The sequence below is a fragment of the Tachyglossus aculeatus genome, chromosome 17 (genome assembly GCF_015852505.1).
Source record: "Tachyglossus aculeatus isolate mTacAcu1 chromosome 17, mTacAcu1.pri, whole genome shotgun sequence".
Lineage (NCBI taxonomy): Eukaryota > Metazoa > Chordata > Mammalia > Monotremata > Tachyglossidae > Tachyglossus > Tachyglossus aculeatus.
Genome location: NC_052082.1, coordinates 42,333,862 through 42,352,441, shown reverse-complemented (window position 1 = coordinate 42,352,441; position 18,580 = coordinate 42,333,862). Strand labels below are relative to the sequence as shown.

Genomic DNA, 18,580 nt, shown 5'->3' with positions numbered 1-18,580 from the left:
AACAATAATAATAGCATTTATTAAGCGCTTATTATGTGCAAAGAGCTGTTCTAAGCCCTGGGGAGGTTACAAGGTGATCAGGTGGTCCCACGGGGGGCTCACAGTCTTCATCCCCATTTGACAGAGGAGGGAACTGAGGTCCAGAGAATAATAATAATAATAATAATAATAATAATAGCATTTATTAAGCGCGTATTATGTGCAAAGCGCTGTTCTAAGCCCTGGGGAGGTTACAAGTTGATCAGGTTGTCCCACGGGGGGCTCAAAGTCTTCATCCCCATTTGACAGATGAGGGGACTGAGGCCCAGAGAAGCGAAGTGACTTGCCCAAAGTCACACAGCTAAGTGGCGATGTGCATCTAGCTTTATTTCTATTTATTCTGATGACTTGACACCTGTCCACCTGCTTTGTTTTGTTGTCTGTCTCCCCCTTCTAGACTGTGAGCCCGTTGTTGGGGAGGGCCTGTCTCTAGATGTTGCCGACTTGCACTCTCCCACGCGCTTAGTACAGTGCTCTGCACACAGTAAGCGCTCAATAAATACGATTGAGTGAATGAATGAAAGAACCCACGACCTCTGACTCCAAAGCCCGGGCTCTTTCCACTGAGCCACGCATAATAGTCATTCATTCCATCGGATTTAATAATAATAATAATAGTGGCATTTATTAAGTGCTACTGTGTGCAAAGCATTCATTCAATCGTATTTATTGAACGCTTACCATGTGCAGAGCACTGTACTAAGCGATTGGGAAGTACAAGTCAACAACATATAGAGACGGTCCCTCCCCAACAACGGGCTCACAGTCTAGAAGGGGGAGAGAGACAACAAAACAAAAAATGTGGACAGGTGTCAAGTCATCAGAATAAATAGAAATAAAGCTAGATGCACATCATTAACAAAATAAATAGAATAGTAAATATGTACAAGTAATATAGAATAATAAATCTGTACAAACAAAGCACTGTTCTAAGCGCTGGGGAGGTTGCAAGGTGATCAGGTTGCCCCACGGGGGGCTCACAGTCTTCATCCCCATTTTCCAGATGTGGTAACTGAGGCCCAGAGAAGTGAAGTGGCTTGCCCAAAGTCACACAGCTGACAATTGGCTGAGCTGGGATTTGAACCCATGACCTGTGACTCCAAAGCCTGGGCTCTTGCCACTGAGCCACGCTACTTCTGTTAATCAATCAATCGGTCGTATTTATTGAGCGCTTACTGTGTGCAGAGCACTGTACTAAGCACTTGGGAAGTACAAGCTGGCAACATATAGAGACAGTCCCTACCCAACAGTGGGCTCACAGTCTAGAAGATAATGTTGGTATTTGTTAAGCACTTACTATGTGCCAAGCACCGTTCTAAGCGCTGGGGTAGATACAAGGTAATCAAATTGTCCCACATGGGGCTTACAGTCTTCACCCCCGTTTTACAGATGAGGGAACTGAGGCCCAGAGAAGTGAAGTGACTTGCCCGAGGTCACACAGCAGACGTGCGGTGGAGCCGGGATTCGAACCCGTGACCTCTGACTCCAAAGCCCGGGCTCTTTCCACTGAGCCTCTGTTCATTCATTCATTCACTCGTATTTATTGAGCGCTTACTGTGCGCAGAGCACTGTACTAAGCGCTCGGGAAGTACAAGTTGGCAACCTCTCGAGACGGTCCCTACCCAACAATGGGCTCACAGTCTAGAAGGGGGAGACGGACAACGGAACAAAACAAGTAGACAGGTGTCAATATCATCAATATAGATCAATAAAATTATAGATATATACACCTTAATAAAATAGAGTAATAAATATGTACAAATAGACACGAGTGCTGTGGGGAGGGAAGGGGGGTAGGGCAGAGGGAGGGAGTAGGGGTGATGGGGAGGGGAGGAGGAGTCGAGGAATGGGGGGCTCAGCCAGGGAGCTCTCAATCATTCGATCCTATTTATTGGGCGCTTACTGTGTGCGGAGCGCTATACTAAGCGCTTGGAAAGTCGAATCGTAAATACCAATACCAACTGTGGTATTAGCATCATCAATCGTATTTATTGAGCGCTCACTATGTGCAGAGCACTGTACTAAGCGCTTGGGAAGTACAAATTGGCAACATATAGAGACAGTCCCTACCCAACAGTGGGCTATTCAATTCGGCAACAAACAGAGACAATCCCTGCCCACAACGGGCTCACAATCTAGAAAAAAATGATAGTACTTGATAATAATGGCATTTGTTAAGCGCTTGTTATGTGCAAAGCACTGTTCAGGATACAAATTGATCAGGTTGTCCCACGAGGGGCCCACAGCCTTAATCCCCATTTTACAGATGAGGGAACTGAGGCACAGAGAAGTTAAGTGACCTGCCCAGAGTCACCCAGCTGACAATTGGCAGAGCTGGGATTTGAACCCATAATAATAATAATAATAATAATAATGGCATTTATTAAGCGCTTACTATGTGCAAAGCACTGTTCTAAGCGCTGGGGAGGTTACAAGGTGATCAGGATGTCCCACAGTGGGCTCACAGTCTTAATCCCCATTTTACAGATGACGTAACTGAGGCACAGAGAAGTTAAATGACTTGCCCAAAGTCACACAGCTGACAATTGGCTGAGCCGGGGTTTGAACCCATGACCTCTGACTCCCAAGCCCGGGCTCTTTCCGCTGAGCCACGCTGCTTCTCTCTGCTCTTCTCTACTTGTTAAGTGCTCACTATGTGTCAAGCACTGTCCTAAGCTCTTTGCACATAGTAAGCGCTTAATAAATGCTATCATTATTATTATTATATATGTTAAGCAGATTGGACACAGTCCCCGGCCCACATGGGGCTCACACTCTTAATCCTCAGTTTACAAATGAGGTATCTGAGGCCCAGAGAATTAAGTGACTTGCCCAAGGTCACCCAGCAGACACATGACAGAGCCGGGATTAGAATCCATGACCTTCTGACCCCCAGGCCTGTGATCTCTCCACTAAACCACGCTGCTTTTCTAATAATAATGACAATAATGATAATTATAATAATGATAATAATGATTCCCCTCCTTCCTCTCTCCATCCTCTCCCTCTCCATCCCCCCGCCTTACCTCCTTCCCTTCCCCACAGCACCTGTATATATGTATATATGTTTGTACATATTTATTACTCTATTTATTTATTTATTCTACTTGTTCATATCTATTTTATTTATTTTATTTTGTTAGTATGTTTGGTTTTGTTCTCTGTCTCCCCCTTTTAGACTGTGAGCCCACTGTTGGGTAGGGACTGTCTCTATTTGTTGCCAACTTGGACTTCCCAAGCGCTTAGTACAGTGCTCTGCACACAGTAAGCGCTCAATAAATATGACTGATCGATTGATTGATTTGTACGTATTTATTACTCTATTTATTTTACTTGTACATATATATTCTATTTATTTTATTTTGTTAATGTGTTTGGTTTTGTTCTCTGTCTCCCCCTTCTAGACTGTGAGCCCACTGTTGGGTAGGGACCGTCGCTACATGTTGCCAACTTGGACTTCCCAAGCGCTTAGTACAGTGCTCCGCACACAGTAAGCACTCAATCAATACGATTGATTGACTGATTGATAATGATGGTGGTATTTGTTAAGTGCTTACTACGGGCCACGCGCTGAACTAAGCACTGGAGGGAAAACAAGCAAATCTGGTTGGACACAGTCCCTGAACCACATGCGGCTCACAGTCTCGATTCCCATTTTCCAGATGAGGGAACTGAGGCACGGAGAAGTGAAGGGACTTGCCCAAGGTCACACAGCAGACAAGTGGCAGAGCCAGGATGAGAACAGAAGCAGGCCCTTTGGCAAAAGTAATGTGTTTTGGGATAACTAGAACCCCTTTTTTATGATGTTTGTGAAGCACTGACTATGTGCCGGGCACTTTTCTAAGAGCTGGGGTCGATGATGATAGTAATGATGGTATTTGTTGAGCACTTACTATGTAAAATCCCCATTTTACAAATGAGATAAGTGAGGCACAGAGAGGTAGGTGACTTTCCGAGGGTCACACAGCAGACAAGTGGCGTGGCCAGGGCTAGAAGCCAGATCCTTCTGGGTCCTTCTGGGAAAGCAGTTTGGTCTAGTGGAAAGAGCCTGGGCCTGGAATTCGGAGGACATGGGTTCTAATCCTGGCTCTCCAAATGTCTGCTGTGTGACCTTGGGCAAGTAACGTCACTTCTCTGTGCCTCAGTTACCTCCTCTGTAAAATGGGGATTGAGACTGTGAGCCCCTTGTGGGACAGGGACTGTGTTCAACCTGATTACCTTGTATCTACCCCAGTGCTTAGAACAGTGCTTGGCACATAGTGAACACTTAAGAAGTACTATTTTTGTTATCATTATTATTATTATTTCATTGCCCTGCCTTAGGGATCAGGCCCAGTTCATCTGCCATTTCAGCTGCCATCTGTCTCTAAGCAGGATTTAGTGATCATTTGTCTGCTTTTCATCTCCTGATGAATAGTACGTAGGGTAACAGCTTGGTTTTATTAATAAATGATAATAATAATAATTGTGGTATTTGTTAAGCACTTACTAGACGCCAAGAACTGTACTAAGCACTGGGGTAGCTACAATAATAACAATATTTATTAAGCACTTACTATGTGCAAAGCACTGTTCTAAGTGCTGGGGAGGTTACAAGGTGATCAAGTTGTCCCTCGTGGGGCTCACAGTCTTCATCCCCATTTTCCAGATGAGGTAACTGAGGCCCAGAGAAGTGAAGTGACTTGCCCAAAGTCACACAGCTGGCAATTGGCGGAGCTGGGATTTGAACCCATGACTTCTGACTCCAAAGCCTGGGCTCTTGCCACTGAGCCACGCTACTTCTGTTAATCAATCAATCAATCGTATTTATTGAGCGCTTTCCTACTGAGCCGCGCTGCTTTGCATAGGCAGTCCCTGTCTCCCAAGGGGCTCACAGAGTAAGAGAGAGGGAAAACATATTTAATCCCCATTTTACGGATGAGAACACTGAGGCACAGGCCCAAAGTCACACAGCAAGCAAGAGTCCGGGGCAGGATTGGAACCCAGAGCCTCTTACTCCCAGGCTCTTACTATTTCACAAGGCAACGTTGCTCCGAGGGACATTTACTCTCCCCTCCTTCAAAGTCCTATTGAAGGCCCATCTCCTCCAAGAGGCCTTCCCTGACTAAGCCCTCCTTTCCTCTTCTCCCACTCCCTTCTTCATCGCCCTGATTTCCCGCTTTATTCATAGCTGTAATTAATTAATTTATTTATTTATTCATTCATTCATATCGATGTCTGTCTTCCCCTCTAGGCTGTAAGCTCATTGTTGGCAGGGAATGTGTCTTTTGGCCTAAGGGAAAGAGCCCCGGCCTGGAAGTGGGAGGATGTGGGTTCTAATCCCGGCTTTGCCAAATGTCCGCTGTGTGACCTTCGGCGAGTCACTTCACTTCTCTGTGCCTCAGTTCCTTCATCTGTAAAATGGGGGTGAAGACAGTGAGCCTCATATAGGACAGGGACTGTGTCTGACCTGATTTCCTTGTATCTACCCCGGTGCTAGTATAACGCCTGCCACATAGTAAGCACTTAACAAGAAGCACAATTATTATTACTATTATTAGTGTTATTATTGTTAAAGTGTACTCTCCCAAAGGCTTAGTACAGTGCTTTGCATACAGTAAACTCTCAATAAATACAATTGAATGAATGAACCAAATATCTCTGTATTTAATATTTTTAATATAAGGGCCAGCCTCTTTCTGTCTTCTAGACTGTGAGCCCACTGTTGGGTAGGGACTGTCTCTATATGTTGCCAACTTGTACTTCCCAAGCGCTTAGTACAGTGCTCTGCACACAGTAAGTGCTCAATAAATATGATTGATTGATTGATTGATTGATTGGTTCCTCCCACTGTGTTTCATGGCTCAGAGATCGTACCTGATTTCAGAGGGACATGAGAAGGGAATGAAAAGACCAGATAACCTTGTATCCCCCCCAGTGCTTAGAACAGTGCTTGGCACATAGTAAGTGCTTAACAAATACCATTATCATTATTATTATATAATAAGTGAGCAAGTCAGTGGAGAAGTCAGAATCCTCCCCCTCACCCCCTGGCTCAGAGACAATCTCAAGGTTCAGACAGGTTGGGAAGAACTTCTTCAAGTGATAAAAATAATAATAAGGATATTTGTTAATCATTTACTATGAGCCAGGCACTGTACTGAGCGCTGGGGTGGATACAAGCAAATCAGGGTGGATAAAGGCCCTGCCCCACATAGGACTCTCGGTCTCAATCCCCATTTTAAGACGAGGGAACCGAGGCCCAGAGAAGTGAAGTGACTTGTCCAAAGTCACACAGCAGATCGGTGGCAGAGCCGGGACTAGAACCCATGATGCGTAGTATGTCATTATTTTATGCCTTGTGTAACACATATGTTATAACCTGTTCTTGTCCAATATCTGTAGTAGTAATGATGATGATGGTATTTATTAAGCGCTTACTATGTGCAAAGCACTGATCTAAGCACTGGGGAGGCTACAAGGGGATCAGGTTGTCCCACAGGGGGCTCACAGTCTTAATCCCCATTTTACAGATGAGGTAACTGAGGCACAGAGAAGTGAAGTGACTTGCTCATAGTTAGCTGACAATTGGAAGAGCCGGGATTTGAACCCACGATCTCTGACTCCAAAGCCCGGGCTCTTTCCACTGAGCCACACTGTAGTATGTCCTCAACAAGCACTTTGTGTAGGACGTCGTGTTAGGTGTTTGGGAAGAACGGAATAAATAAGTGAGCTGTTCCTTGCCCACGAGGAGTTTACATTTTAATAAAGAGGGCCTGTCTCAGAGAAGGCTGCCGCTGCGGCCAACAGTCATTTTCGATTCATAGCGACTCCATGGATATACTTTCTCCAGAACGTCCTGTCCCCCGCCATAATCCGCAACCTTTCCACCGGCTCTTCCGTTATTGTTGTCTCTATCCATCTAGCTGCCAGTTTGCCTCTTCCACGTTTTCCCTGGACTTCTCCCAGCATTAGTATCGTCTCCAGGGAATTCGTCCTCCTGATGATGTGTCCAAAATATGCTAATCTAAATCGAGTCATTTGGCCTTCCAAAGACCACTTGGGTTTAATTTGCTCCAAAATCCATTTGTTTGTTTTTCCGGCAGTCCAGAAGTCTGGTATTATTGAGTGCCATTAGTGTAAGCCCCTTCTTTAATAATAATAATAATATAATAATGATGGCATTTGTTAAGCGCTTACTATGTGCCAAACACTTTTCTAAGCGCCGGGGGGATACAAGGTGATCAGGTTGTCCCACGTGGGGCTCACAATCTTAATCCCCATTTTTTTTACAGATGAGGGAACTGAGGCATAGAGAAGTGACTTGGCCAAAGTCACACAGCTGATTAATGGCGGAGCCGGGATTAGAACCCATGACCTCTGACTCCCAAGCCCGGGATCTTTCCACTAGACTGTAAGCTCGCTGTGGGCAGGGAATGGGTCTTTTTGTTGTTGTTTTGTACTCTCCCAAGAGCTTAGTACAGTGCTCTGCATAAAATAAATGCTCAATAACTATCACTGATGGATATGGCTCCAGATACTTTTCAATCAATCAGTAGTTTTTATTAAGTGCTTGCTATGCACAGGACGCTAAGCACTGGGAAGAGTTCAGTAGGATCCCTGCCCCTAAGGATCTTACCATTTAGTAGGGAGGCAGATTCTAAAATAGTTCAGGGAGAGGAGGAGGAAGAAAAAAGAGAGATTTCTGTTAAAAGTGCTGTATGATGTCACGAGGAGAGGCACGTCCTAGTGGAAAGAGCACGGTGTTAGGAGTCAGAGGACCTGGGTTCTAATCCTCGCTCTGCCACTTGTCTGCTGTGTGACCTGGAGCAAGTCATGACTTCTCTGCAATCAGTCAATCAATCAATCAATCGTATTTATTGAGCACTTACTGTGTGCAGAGCACTGTACTAAGTGCTTGGGAAGTACAAGTCGGCAACACATAGAGACAGTCCCTACCCAACAGTGGGCTCACAGTCTAGAAGGGGGAGACAGAGAACCAAACCAAACATACTAACAAAATAAAATAAATAGAATAGATATGTGCAAGTAAGATAAATAAATAAATAGAGTAATAAATATGTACAAACATATATACATATATACAGGTGCTGTGGGGAAGGGAAGGAGGTAAGATGGGGGGGATGGAGGGGGGGACGAGGGGGAGAGGAAGGAAGGGGCTCAGTCTGGGACCTCATCTGAAAAATAGGTGTTCAGTGCTTGTTCTTCCTCCTGCTTAGATTGTGAGCCTCATGTGGGACAGGGACTGTGTCCCATCTGATTAACGTAGCTCTATCCTGGTGCTTAGAATAGTCCTTGACGCATAGTACGAGCTTAACAAATAAATAATAATAACAATTACATTTGGCTGTGTGACCTTCATAATCCAGGCCCATCTGTTATTCTGTGTCGGCAAAGGAGCATCCAGTTTCCATGAAGACGTTGATGACCACCCTAGTGAGAGGCTACTTTTTTTTTTTAATGGTATTTATTAAGCACTTACTATGTGCCAGGCCCTGTATAATGCACTGGGGTAGATACAAGCTGATCGGGTTGAGCACAGTCCCTGCCCCACCTGGGGTTCACAGTCATAATCCCCATTTCACAGATGAGGTAACCGAGGCCTGGAGAAGTGAAGTGATTTGCCCAAGGTCACCCAGCAGACGAGCGGCAAGCGGGGATTCGAACCCAGGTCCTAGGCCGGTGCTCTATCCACTAGACGACGCTGCTTCTCACCCTACTGTGTGGACTCCCGCTGCCATCTCGTGATCTCTGGGGAATGGGCCTTTCTGAGCGGGTCGCCTGGTTCAGGGCCTTTGTCCCAGTGTTCAATAAATGAGGACTGATTGCCTCGGCCAAATCCCCCGACCAGAAATACCCGAGGCTCCCGTTCCTCACCTTGACCACGCTCCTCTGACGCAGCCGCTGTTTTGCTTAGGAAAAAATCGAACGACGAAAACAAAGAGCTCTCGGCACTCCCATCGTGTCCGCTCCAGAGGGCCTATTCATCGAGTCTCGGTGAATTCCATGTTGGAAATTCAGTCTGTGTTTACGCAACGGGAATTTCTCATTATAAACCGGTTAGAGCCGAGTCTGAGAGACGGGTGGCCCCAGGGCAAGAATCAGACTGGTGGGGTTAGGGCATTGGAGAAGAGGGACCACTCTCACCCCCGATCGAAGTTCATCCCTGCTCCACTTTCAATCATTCATTCAATCGGATTTGTTGAACGCTTACTGTGTGCAAAGTACTATATCGCCTTTTCCGCCATCGAACCCCGGCCCACGTCCACCTCCTGGCCTGGAATGCCCTCCCTCTGCACATCCGCCAAGGTAGCTCTCTTCCTCCCTTCAAAGCCCTACAAGAGCTCACCTCCTCCAGGAGGCTTTCCCAGACTGAGCCCCTTTTTTCCTCTCCTCCTCCCCATCCCCCCTGCCCTACCTCCTTCCCCTCCCCACAGCACCTGTACATACATTTGTACAGATTTATTACTCTATTTATTTTACTTGGACATATTTACTATTCTATTTATTTTGTTAATGATGTGCATCTAGCTTTATTTCTATTTATTCTGATGACTTAACACCTGTCCATATGTTTTGTTTTGTTGTCTGTCTCCCCCTTCTAGACTGTGAGCCCGTTGTTGGGTAGGGACCGTCTCTGTTGCCGAATTGTACTTCCCAAGCGCTTAGTCCAGTGCTCTGCACACAGTAAGCGCTCAATAAATACGATTGAATGAATGAATGAAGAAGTCATTTAACTTCTCTGGGCCTCAGTTCCCTCGCCTGCAAAATGGGGATTCATCCCTGTTCTCCCTCCTAGTTAGTCTGCGAGCCCTGTGTGGGACCTCATTCATTCAGTCGTTCGTTCATTCATTCAGACGTATTTATTGAGTACTTACTATGTGCAAAACACTGTCCTAAGTGCTTGGGAGAGTACAATATAACAACCTAAAGACACATTTCCAGCCCACAACGAGCTGTTGATGTTGTATCTATCCCGGCCCTTAGTACAGTGCTCGGCACATAGTGAGTGCTTAACAAATATCCCAATTATTATTATCATCATCATCATATTCCTGACAGTCTGGTGAGCTGCTTAAAGGGGCAAACCAATGAGAAGCCAAAATACCGGGATCCTACTGAGCCGAATGCCAACAGCAGGGGTGACCTCTGCCCCCTCCCTCCATCCTCCAGGCCGGGGTGCTTAGTGAAAGGCATCAAAACGGATCATCATCATCATCATCAATCGTATTCATTGAGCGCTTACTATGTGCAGAGCACTGTACTAAGCGCTTGGGAAGTACAAATTGATGAAAAAACATTTTAGAATTTCCAAACACCCATCGTCAAGGTTACTAACCGCCTCCGCCTCTCCCTAGAGTAAGATCAGCAAGGGACAAGTTTTGCTTATTCCCCAACAGTGTTATAATTAAGACAACTGCTCGGCCTAATTTTTTAAGGAGAAAACTGGAGGAGAGAATGGGTGGGGTAGCTTTTTGTTCGCATACGTCTACGTCCCCGTGATTTATAGTCTAAGGATCCAGCCCCTCAGCCCCATCCTGCTAACCCCCTCCTCCATCCATCACATCTCGGGCAAGTTCCCATCATCGGCTCCATTGGGAGGAAATGCCTTCCCTCTTAGACATGTAAAAATATTACCTCCCGGATTATTTCCCCCAGGAAGGTTCAAGGAAATATTGCGATCCATCCACGCGTATTGTTTCTCGTGTCCGGCCCCATCTCTCTTTTCCTGCCATTTCAGTCTAATGCATCCAATCATTCATTTGATTGTATTTATGGAGCACATACAGTGTGCAGAGCACTTTACTAAGCGCTTAGGAGAGTACAATGCCGCAGAATTAGCAGGCCCTTTCCTTGCCCATAATGAGCTTACAATCTAGAGGGGGGGTGTCTAGTATGAATCTTAAACCACAGACCAAGAATGAAGCAAAATAAGATCCGGTTTTATAGTAGAAATATAATATTTATTAAGGGCTGATTCTGTGCAGAGCACTGTTCTAAGTGCTGACAGAGAGTACGCAGATGGGAATTAGGCACGGCCCCTGTTATTTAATAATTATGGTATCTGTTAAGCGCTTGCTATGTGCCAAACACTGTTCTAAGCGCTGCCATTTGTACTGAGGATGCTTTCTACTTACATGTGCCTATCTGTGTGAGCTTGGGCTTTGCACATAGTATGCGCTCAATAAATGCCATTATTATTATTATTATTATTATTGGGCAAGTCAAGCTCAACTGTGCCTCAGTTTTCTCATCTGCGAAATGGAGTTTGGAAACCTATTATCCCTTCCTACTTAAATCGTTAGCCCCATTCATTCAGTCGCATTTATTGAGCGCTTACTGTGTGCAGAACCCTGTATTAAGCCCCATGAAAGCAGAGACTGTGTCTGGCCTGATGATCTCGTATCTACCCTGGCGCTTAGTGTTTGGTATATTGTAAGCGCTTAACAAGTACCACAGATATTATTATTAAGATTATTACTAGATGCACAGAAAGTACCTTCCTTCCTCTCCCCCTCATCCCCCCTCCATCCCCCCATCTTACCTCCTTCCCTTCCCCACAGCACCTGTATATATGTATATATGTTTGTACATATTTATTACTCTATTTATTTATTTTACTTGTACATATCCTATTTATTTTATTTTGTTAGTATGTTTGATTTTGCTCTCTGTTGGGTAGGGACTGTCTCTATATGTTGCCAACTTGTACTTCCCAAGTGCTTAGTACAGTGCTCTGCACACAGTAAGCGCTCAATAAATACGATTGATTGATTACTCTATTTATTTATTTTACTTGTACATATCTATTTTATTTTGTTAATATGTTTGGTTTTGTTCTCTGTCTCCCCCTTCTAGACTGAGCTCACTGTTAGGTAGGGACCGTCTCTCTATGTTGCTAACTTGTACTTCCCAAGCGCTTAGTACAGTGCTCTGCACACAGTAAGCGCTCAATAAATACGATTGATTGATTGATTATTTAATTGCCCCCACAACTCTATTAAGTTGGCAAGTGGCCTCATGAAAAGAGCACAGGCCTGGGATTCAGAGGACCTGGGTTCTAATCCCAGCTCTGCCACTTATTCATTCCTTCATTCAATAGTATTTGTTGCGCTTGTACTGTGTGCAAAGCACTGTACTAAGCACTTGGGAGAGTACAATAAAACAACACATTCCCTGCCCACAGCGAACTCACAGTCCGCTTATTATTATTGTTGTTATTATTATTAACTTCTCTGTGCCTCAGTTACCTCATCTGTAAAATGGGGGATAAGGCTGTGAGCCTCATGTGGGACGTGGAATGCGCATCTACCCCAGTGCTTAGGACAGTGCCTGGCACATCGTAAGTGCTTAACAAATACTTGTATATATTTGTACAGATTTATTACTCCATTTATTTTACTTGTACGTATTTACTATTCTATTTATTTTGTTAATGATGTGTATTTAGCTTTAATTCTATTTGTTCTGACGATTTTGACACCTGTCTACATGTTTTGTTTTGTTATCTGTCTCCCCCTTCTAGACTGTGAGCCCGTTGCTGGGTAGGACCCGTCTCTATATGTTGCCGACTTGTACTTCCCAAGTGCTTAGTACAGTGCTCTGCACACAGTAAGTGCTCAATAAATACGATTGAGTGAATGAATGGCTCAACAAATGCCATTAAAAAAGAACCTGCCTTTTTCACAGGGGTAAACTGAGGCATGGAGAGTGTCAATGTCTTCTTAACAACTTCACAGTAAGACGGCAGGGAAGCCAAGACTAAAACCCAGAACATTTGCTTTCCGTTCATTAGATGCCACTTGCCCACAGCAAAAGAGACAGATCTAGATAGAAGCAGTGTGGCCTTCCAGGAGGAGCACAGGACTGAAAGATCTGCTGTGTGACCTTCAGCAGGCTACTTAACCTCTCTGAGCCTCACTTTTCCCATCTCCAAATTGGGTCTTAAATATCTCCTCCTGAGACTGTGAGCCCCATGGAGGACAGCGACTTTTTTTTAATGGTATTTGTTAAGCGCTTACTATGTGCCGGGCACCGTGCTAAGCACCGAAACAAGTTAATCAGGTTGGACACAATCCATGTCCCGTGTGGGGCTCACAAGTCCTCTATTTCGCAGGTGAGGTAACTGGGACCCAGAGAAGTTAAGTGACTTGCCCAAGGTCACCTAGCAGACGCGTGGCGGAGACAGAATTAGAACCCAGGTCCTCGGATTCCCAGTCCCGTGCTCTACCCACTAGGCCACGCTGCTTCTCAGCCCGTGTCTGATCTGATGGCATTGTGTCTACTATCAGTTCTTAGTACAGTTCTTGGCACAAAGTAAGCACTTAAATACCATTAATATTACTGTTCTTATCATTATTATTATTATTTAAGGATGCAGGTGATGGGCATAGCATAAGATGTACAGTTGGACTTGGGGAGCTGTTGACAGACAGCCCTTGTAGCTTGCTACTAAGACAATGCTTCCTGAGGGCTGCGAACGCATGACTTTAAATTCTATAATTATAATAGTGGTAATGTGAGAAGCAGCGTGGCTCAGTGGAAAGAGCATGGGCTTGGGAGCCAGAGGTCATGAGTTCTAATCCCGGCTCCGCCACTTGTCAGCTGTGTGACTTTGGGCAAGTCACTTCACTTCTCTGGGCCTCAGTTACCTCATCTGTAAAATGGGGATTAAGACTGTGAGCCCTACGTGGGACAACCTGATCACCTTGTATCCCCCCGCGCCCCCCCCCAGCACTTAGAATGGTGCTTTGCACTTAGTAAGCGCTTAACAAATGCCATTATTATTATTATTATTATTATTATTATTTGTTAAGCACTTACTGCGTGTCAGGCACTGCACTAAGCTCTGGGGTGGAGACAAGCAAATCGGGTTGGACACAGCCTCTGTCTCTCGGGGGGCTCACAGGCTCAATCCTGAGGCATAGGGAAGTGAGGTGACTCACCCAAGGTCCCAAAGCAGACACGTGGCAGAGTCAGGATTAGAATCCAGGACCTTCTGACTCCTGTGCTCTATCCACTACGCTACGCTGCTTCTCTATTCTAACCTTGGGATGTTCCCTTTCTGTGTCTGTGGGCAGAGAGGAGGAAAAAGTCCCGTCCCATCTCAGAGCAGAACCACAGCTCTTGCTTTCGAAATCCCCGTGAAGCATTTTAGCAAAAACATAGTCTCTCCTCTTTATATTATAGGGAAATGATAAGCAGGGTGGTCTAGTGGTTAGAGCATGGGCCTGGGAATCAGAACGATCTAAGTTCTAGGCCCGGGTCTGCCACTTGTCCGCTGTGTGACCCTGGGCAAGTCACTTCGCTTCTCTGCGCCTCTGTTTCCTCAACTGTAAACTGGGGATTAAGACAGGGAGCCCAGTGCTCCAGCGCTTAGAACAGTGCTTTGCACATAGTAAGCGCTTAACAAATGCCATCCCCCACATTTTACCTCCTTCCCTTCCCCACAGCACCTGTATATATGTATATATGTTTGTACATATTTATTACTCTATTTATTTATTTATTTTACTTGTACATATCTATTCTATTTATTTTATTTTGTTAGTATGTTTGGTTTTGTTTTTGTTCTCTGTCTCCCCCTTTTAGACTGTGAGCCCACTGTTGGGTAGGGACTGTCTCTATATGTTGCCAATTTGTACTTCCCAAGCGCTTAGTACAGTGCTCTGCACATAGTAAGCGCTCAATAAATACGATTGATGATGATGATGATAAAGGGATTGTGTCCAACCTGATTATCTATCCCAGAGTTTAGAACGGTGGCCTGGCATATAGTAAGCGCTTAACACACCGTTAAATCAAGAAAGTCATCCGTTTCCCACCCCGGATCCTTCATCTCGACGACTGATATTGCCCCGTCCCTTCCCGGCTAAAGGACCATTTAGGGTGGAAGTGGTCGCTTTTCCACAGATCGCTGGGCATGGGATAATATGGTGGTTGCTCCGGTCTCTCTGGAAAGATGATCTTTTTGGGAAAACCGAAGCTAAGCGAGGCACAGGACTGTTGTTGGGGGGGATGGAGAGGGTGACCCGGCTCTTCCTTTAAACATAATGACTAACGGGGAGGAATGTGGAGGGATTTGAGTAACAAAGAACCATAAATCATCTTCAGTGCTAGAAGACCTACCCCCCACACTCATCACTCAGCTTCATGGACCTGTCAGGGGAAGGCATGAAGCAGCGAGAAGGAGAAAGGAAAAGGGAACCGCTAAAGAATGTGTCCGCTAATTCCGTCGGACTCTCCCAAGTGCTTGGTACAGTGCCCTACGTAGTAAGCGCTCAATAAATACAATGGATTGATTGACCGGGGAGGGAGATGTGCTCCGGACCAGGGGAAACATGACAAGAAAACAAATCCTTTCCCTTTCTCTTGGCCTTTCCCACTTTGCAGTGTCTTCGGCCAGGGGGATCAAACCTGACTACAAAGGTCCACCAGACTGTAAGCTCCTTGTGGGCAGGGAACATTGTTCATTCTCTTGGATTGGACTCTCCCAAGTGCTTAGTACATAGTTAGCATTCAATAAATACCACTGATTGATTTACTGAGGGCTGGGATCATGTCTATGCACTGTATTGCATTGCGCTCTTCCAAGCGCTTAGTACATCCATTTATTCAATCGTGTTTATTGAGCGCTTACTGTGTGCAGAGCTCTGTATTAAGCGCTTGGAAGGTACAATTCGGCAACAAATAGAGACAATTCGTACCCAACAACGGGCTCACAGTCAACAACAGTGCTCTGCACCCAATGAATGGTCAATAAATACCATTGACTGATTGATGGATTAAGGCCATAAAGCTCTGCATTCTCACAGCAAAGCTGGCAGTCATGTGGAATGATAAGAGTTTCTATCTGTTTCTGTCTGTTGCGAGACCTTGGGTAAGTCACTTAAATTATCTGGGCCTCAGTTCCCTTCTTCGTAAAGTGGGGATAAAATACCTGGTCTCCCTCCCTAGGTCGGGTCTGCCACGTGTCCCATGTGTCTGCTGTGTGACCTTGGGCAAATCACTTGACTTCTCTGGGCCTCAGTTTCCTCATCTGCAAAGTAGGGGTTAAGACTTGTGAGCCCCACATGGGACATGGACCGTGTCCAACCTGAGTCGCTTGTATCGGTGCTTAGTACAGTGCCTGGCACACAGTAGGTGCTTAACAAATTTTTTTTTTTGAAACGTCCCTGTCCTCCATGGGGCTCACAGTCTAAGGAGGAGATATTTAAGACCCAATTTGGAGATGAGAAAAATGAGGCTCAGAGAAGTCAAGTAGCTTGCTGAAAGTCACACAGCAGGTCGCTCGCTAGTAAAGCACACCGCATATGGGGCAGGGACCGTATCCAAGCTGACGACCTTTTATCCACTCATAGTTCTTGGCTTATAGTAGGAATTTAATAGATATTATTATTAATAATAATAACTGTGGTATTTGTTAAGCGCTTACTATGTGCCAGGCACTGTTCGAAGTGCTGGGGGTAGACACAAGCTAATCGGTTTGGACACAGTCCATGTCCCACGTGGGGCTCACAGGCTTAATCCCCATTTCACAGACGAAGTAACTGAGGCACAGACAAGTTAAGTGACTTGCCCAAGGTCACACAGCAGACAAGTGGCAGAGCCGGGACTAGAACCCAGGACCTTGTCACTCCCGGGCCCATGCTCTATCCACTAGTGGTAATAGTAGCTGTAAACAGGCCTTCTTCGTGGATAAGGGTCAAGCCCTGCTGACACTCACCTGTGAATTCATTCATTCAGTCGTATTTATTGGGCGCATACTGTGTGCAGAGCACTGTACTAAGGGCTTGGGAGAGTACAAGATGACAGTAAATCAACTCATTCCCTGAGCACAAGAAGCTTACAGTCTAGAGGAGGTTGGGGGGAGACGGACGGTAATTCAGTAGGGTAGTTGTGGGGGCCTTTACCTCAGAGACCCTCTCATGGCCTCCTCCAGTTCCTGGTTCAGCAGAAGTATCATCCCACCGGGCTGTTCCCTGGGCTGGGTCTGGAGCAGAATGAACCAGAAAAGAGTCCATTTTGTCCTGTGTAGACAAAAAAATGATAACACCACCCCACAGAGACCCAGAGATGCCAAAGCGAAGCCATACGAACTCACACACGGAGGACCTTGTTCTTGAGAAAAAACGAAAGACTTATTTTCCTACTTGGGCAATTTGGTTCTGCTTCGTCGCTCGGCGGAGTGATGGGGTGGGATGGACGGTTGGGTGTGTTGCTAAATGGTCTCTGTCCCCGAGAGGCTCTCGTGAGCCTCTTATTTACTAATTTTACTTGTACATATCTATTCTATTTATTTTATTTTGTTAGTATGTTTGATTTTGTTCTCTGTCTCCCCTTTTAGACTGTGAGCCCACTGTTGGGTAGGGACTGTCTCTATATGTTGCCAACTTGTACTTCCCAAGCGCTTAGTACAGTGCTTTGCACACAGTAAGCACTCAATAAATACAATTGATTGATTGATTGATTGTCTTGGTGAAGTGAAAACCCATACCTGCTCCGGTTGCACTGCCCACCACGGCCTCCTTCGCGCTTTCACGTATTTTACTTCACACTCAATTTTCCCATAATGAGAGGGTTCTCTTCTTAAATAATAAAAATCATTATGGTATTTGTTAAGCGCTCACACTGTGCCAAGCACTTTCCAAGCGACGAGGTCTTGCCTTATGCTGTCGAGTCTTTTCCAGCCCAGAGAGACTCCACGGACACATCTCTCATAGAATGCCCCGCTCGTTCTGGTCGTGTATCCATACAGTTTTCTTGGCAAAAATACAGAAATGGTTTACCATTTCTGCAGTAAACTTGAGTCTCCGCCCTCGACTCTCTCCCGTGCCGCTGATGTCCAGTACAGGTGAGTTTTGACTTGTAGCAGATGGCCTTCCACTCGCTAGCCACTGCCCAAGCTAGGAATGGAATGGGTAGGCCTCTGCTTGACTCTCCCTCCCTTAGCCAAGACCGGTAGAGGACTGGAAACTCTCCAGGTGTGATTCTAGAAGGGACAAACGCTGGGGTAGATCCAAGTTAATCAGGCTGGACACAGTCCCTGTCCCACATGGGGCTCACACTCTTAGCCCCATTTTCCAGATGAGGTAACCGCGGCCCAGAGAAAAGAAGCGACTTGCCCAAGGTCCCACAGCAGACATGGGGAGAAGCCAGAATTAGAACCCTGGTCCTTTTGACACCAAGGCCCATCCTCTGTCCACTAAGCCATGCTGCTTCTCCAAGAACCCCACATTTTGGAGAAATCATGTCCTCACGGCTTTAATGACGCTATGTGAATGTGGGCACTTATTCCTCCTGACCCTGGATCTCAGTCTATCCAGACAGATCCTTCATGTGGAAAGAATGCTTTCTAAATTATTATAGCAGTCTATCCGAAGCGTATGATGAAAAGCCAGGATCAGCGGAACTGAGTGTACTTCTGATATACGTGGGAGTATTTCTTTTATTCCTGCTCCTGCACTTCGGTAGACTATTTGTTTTATGCAAAGTCCTTTAATGTGGTGACTTTTGCTTGGGGAGTAGAGTTCCTCTTTAA

At 45.6% G+C, this 18,580-nt stretch overlaps 1 non-coding gene across 1 annotated transcript; it reads right to left on the bottom strand.

Moving 5' to 3' along the window:
* Window positions 1-17,903: 17,903 nt before the first annotated feature.
* LOC119939744 lies at window positions 17,904-18,041 on the bottom strand. The gene has a single exon (XR_005454708.1). It is a non-coding gene; the product is annotated as a small nucleolar RNA SNORA7 (small nucleolar RNA).
* Window positions 18,042-18,580: the final 539 nt, after the last annotated feature.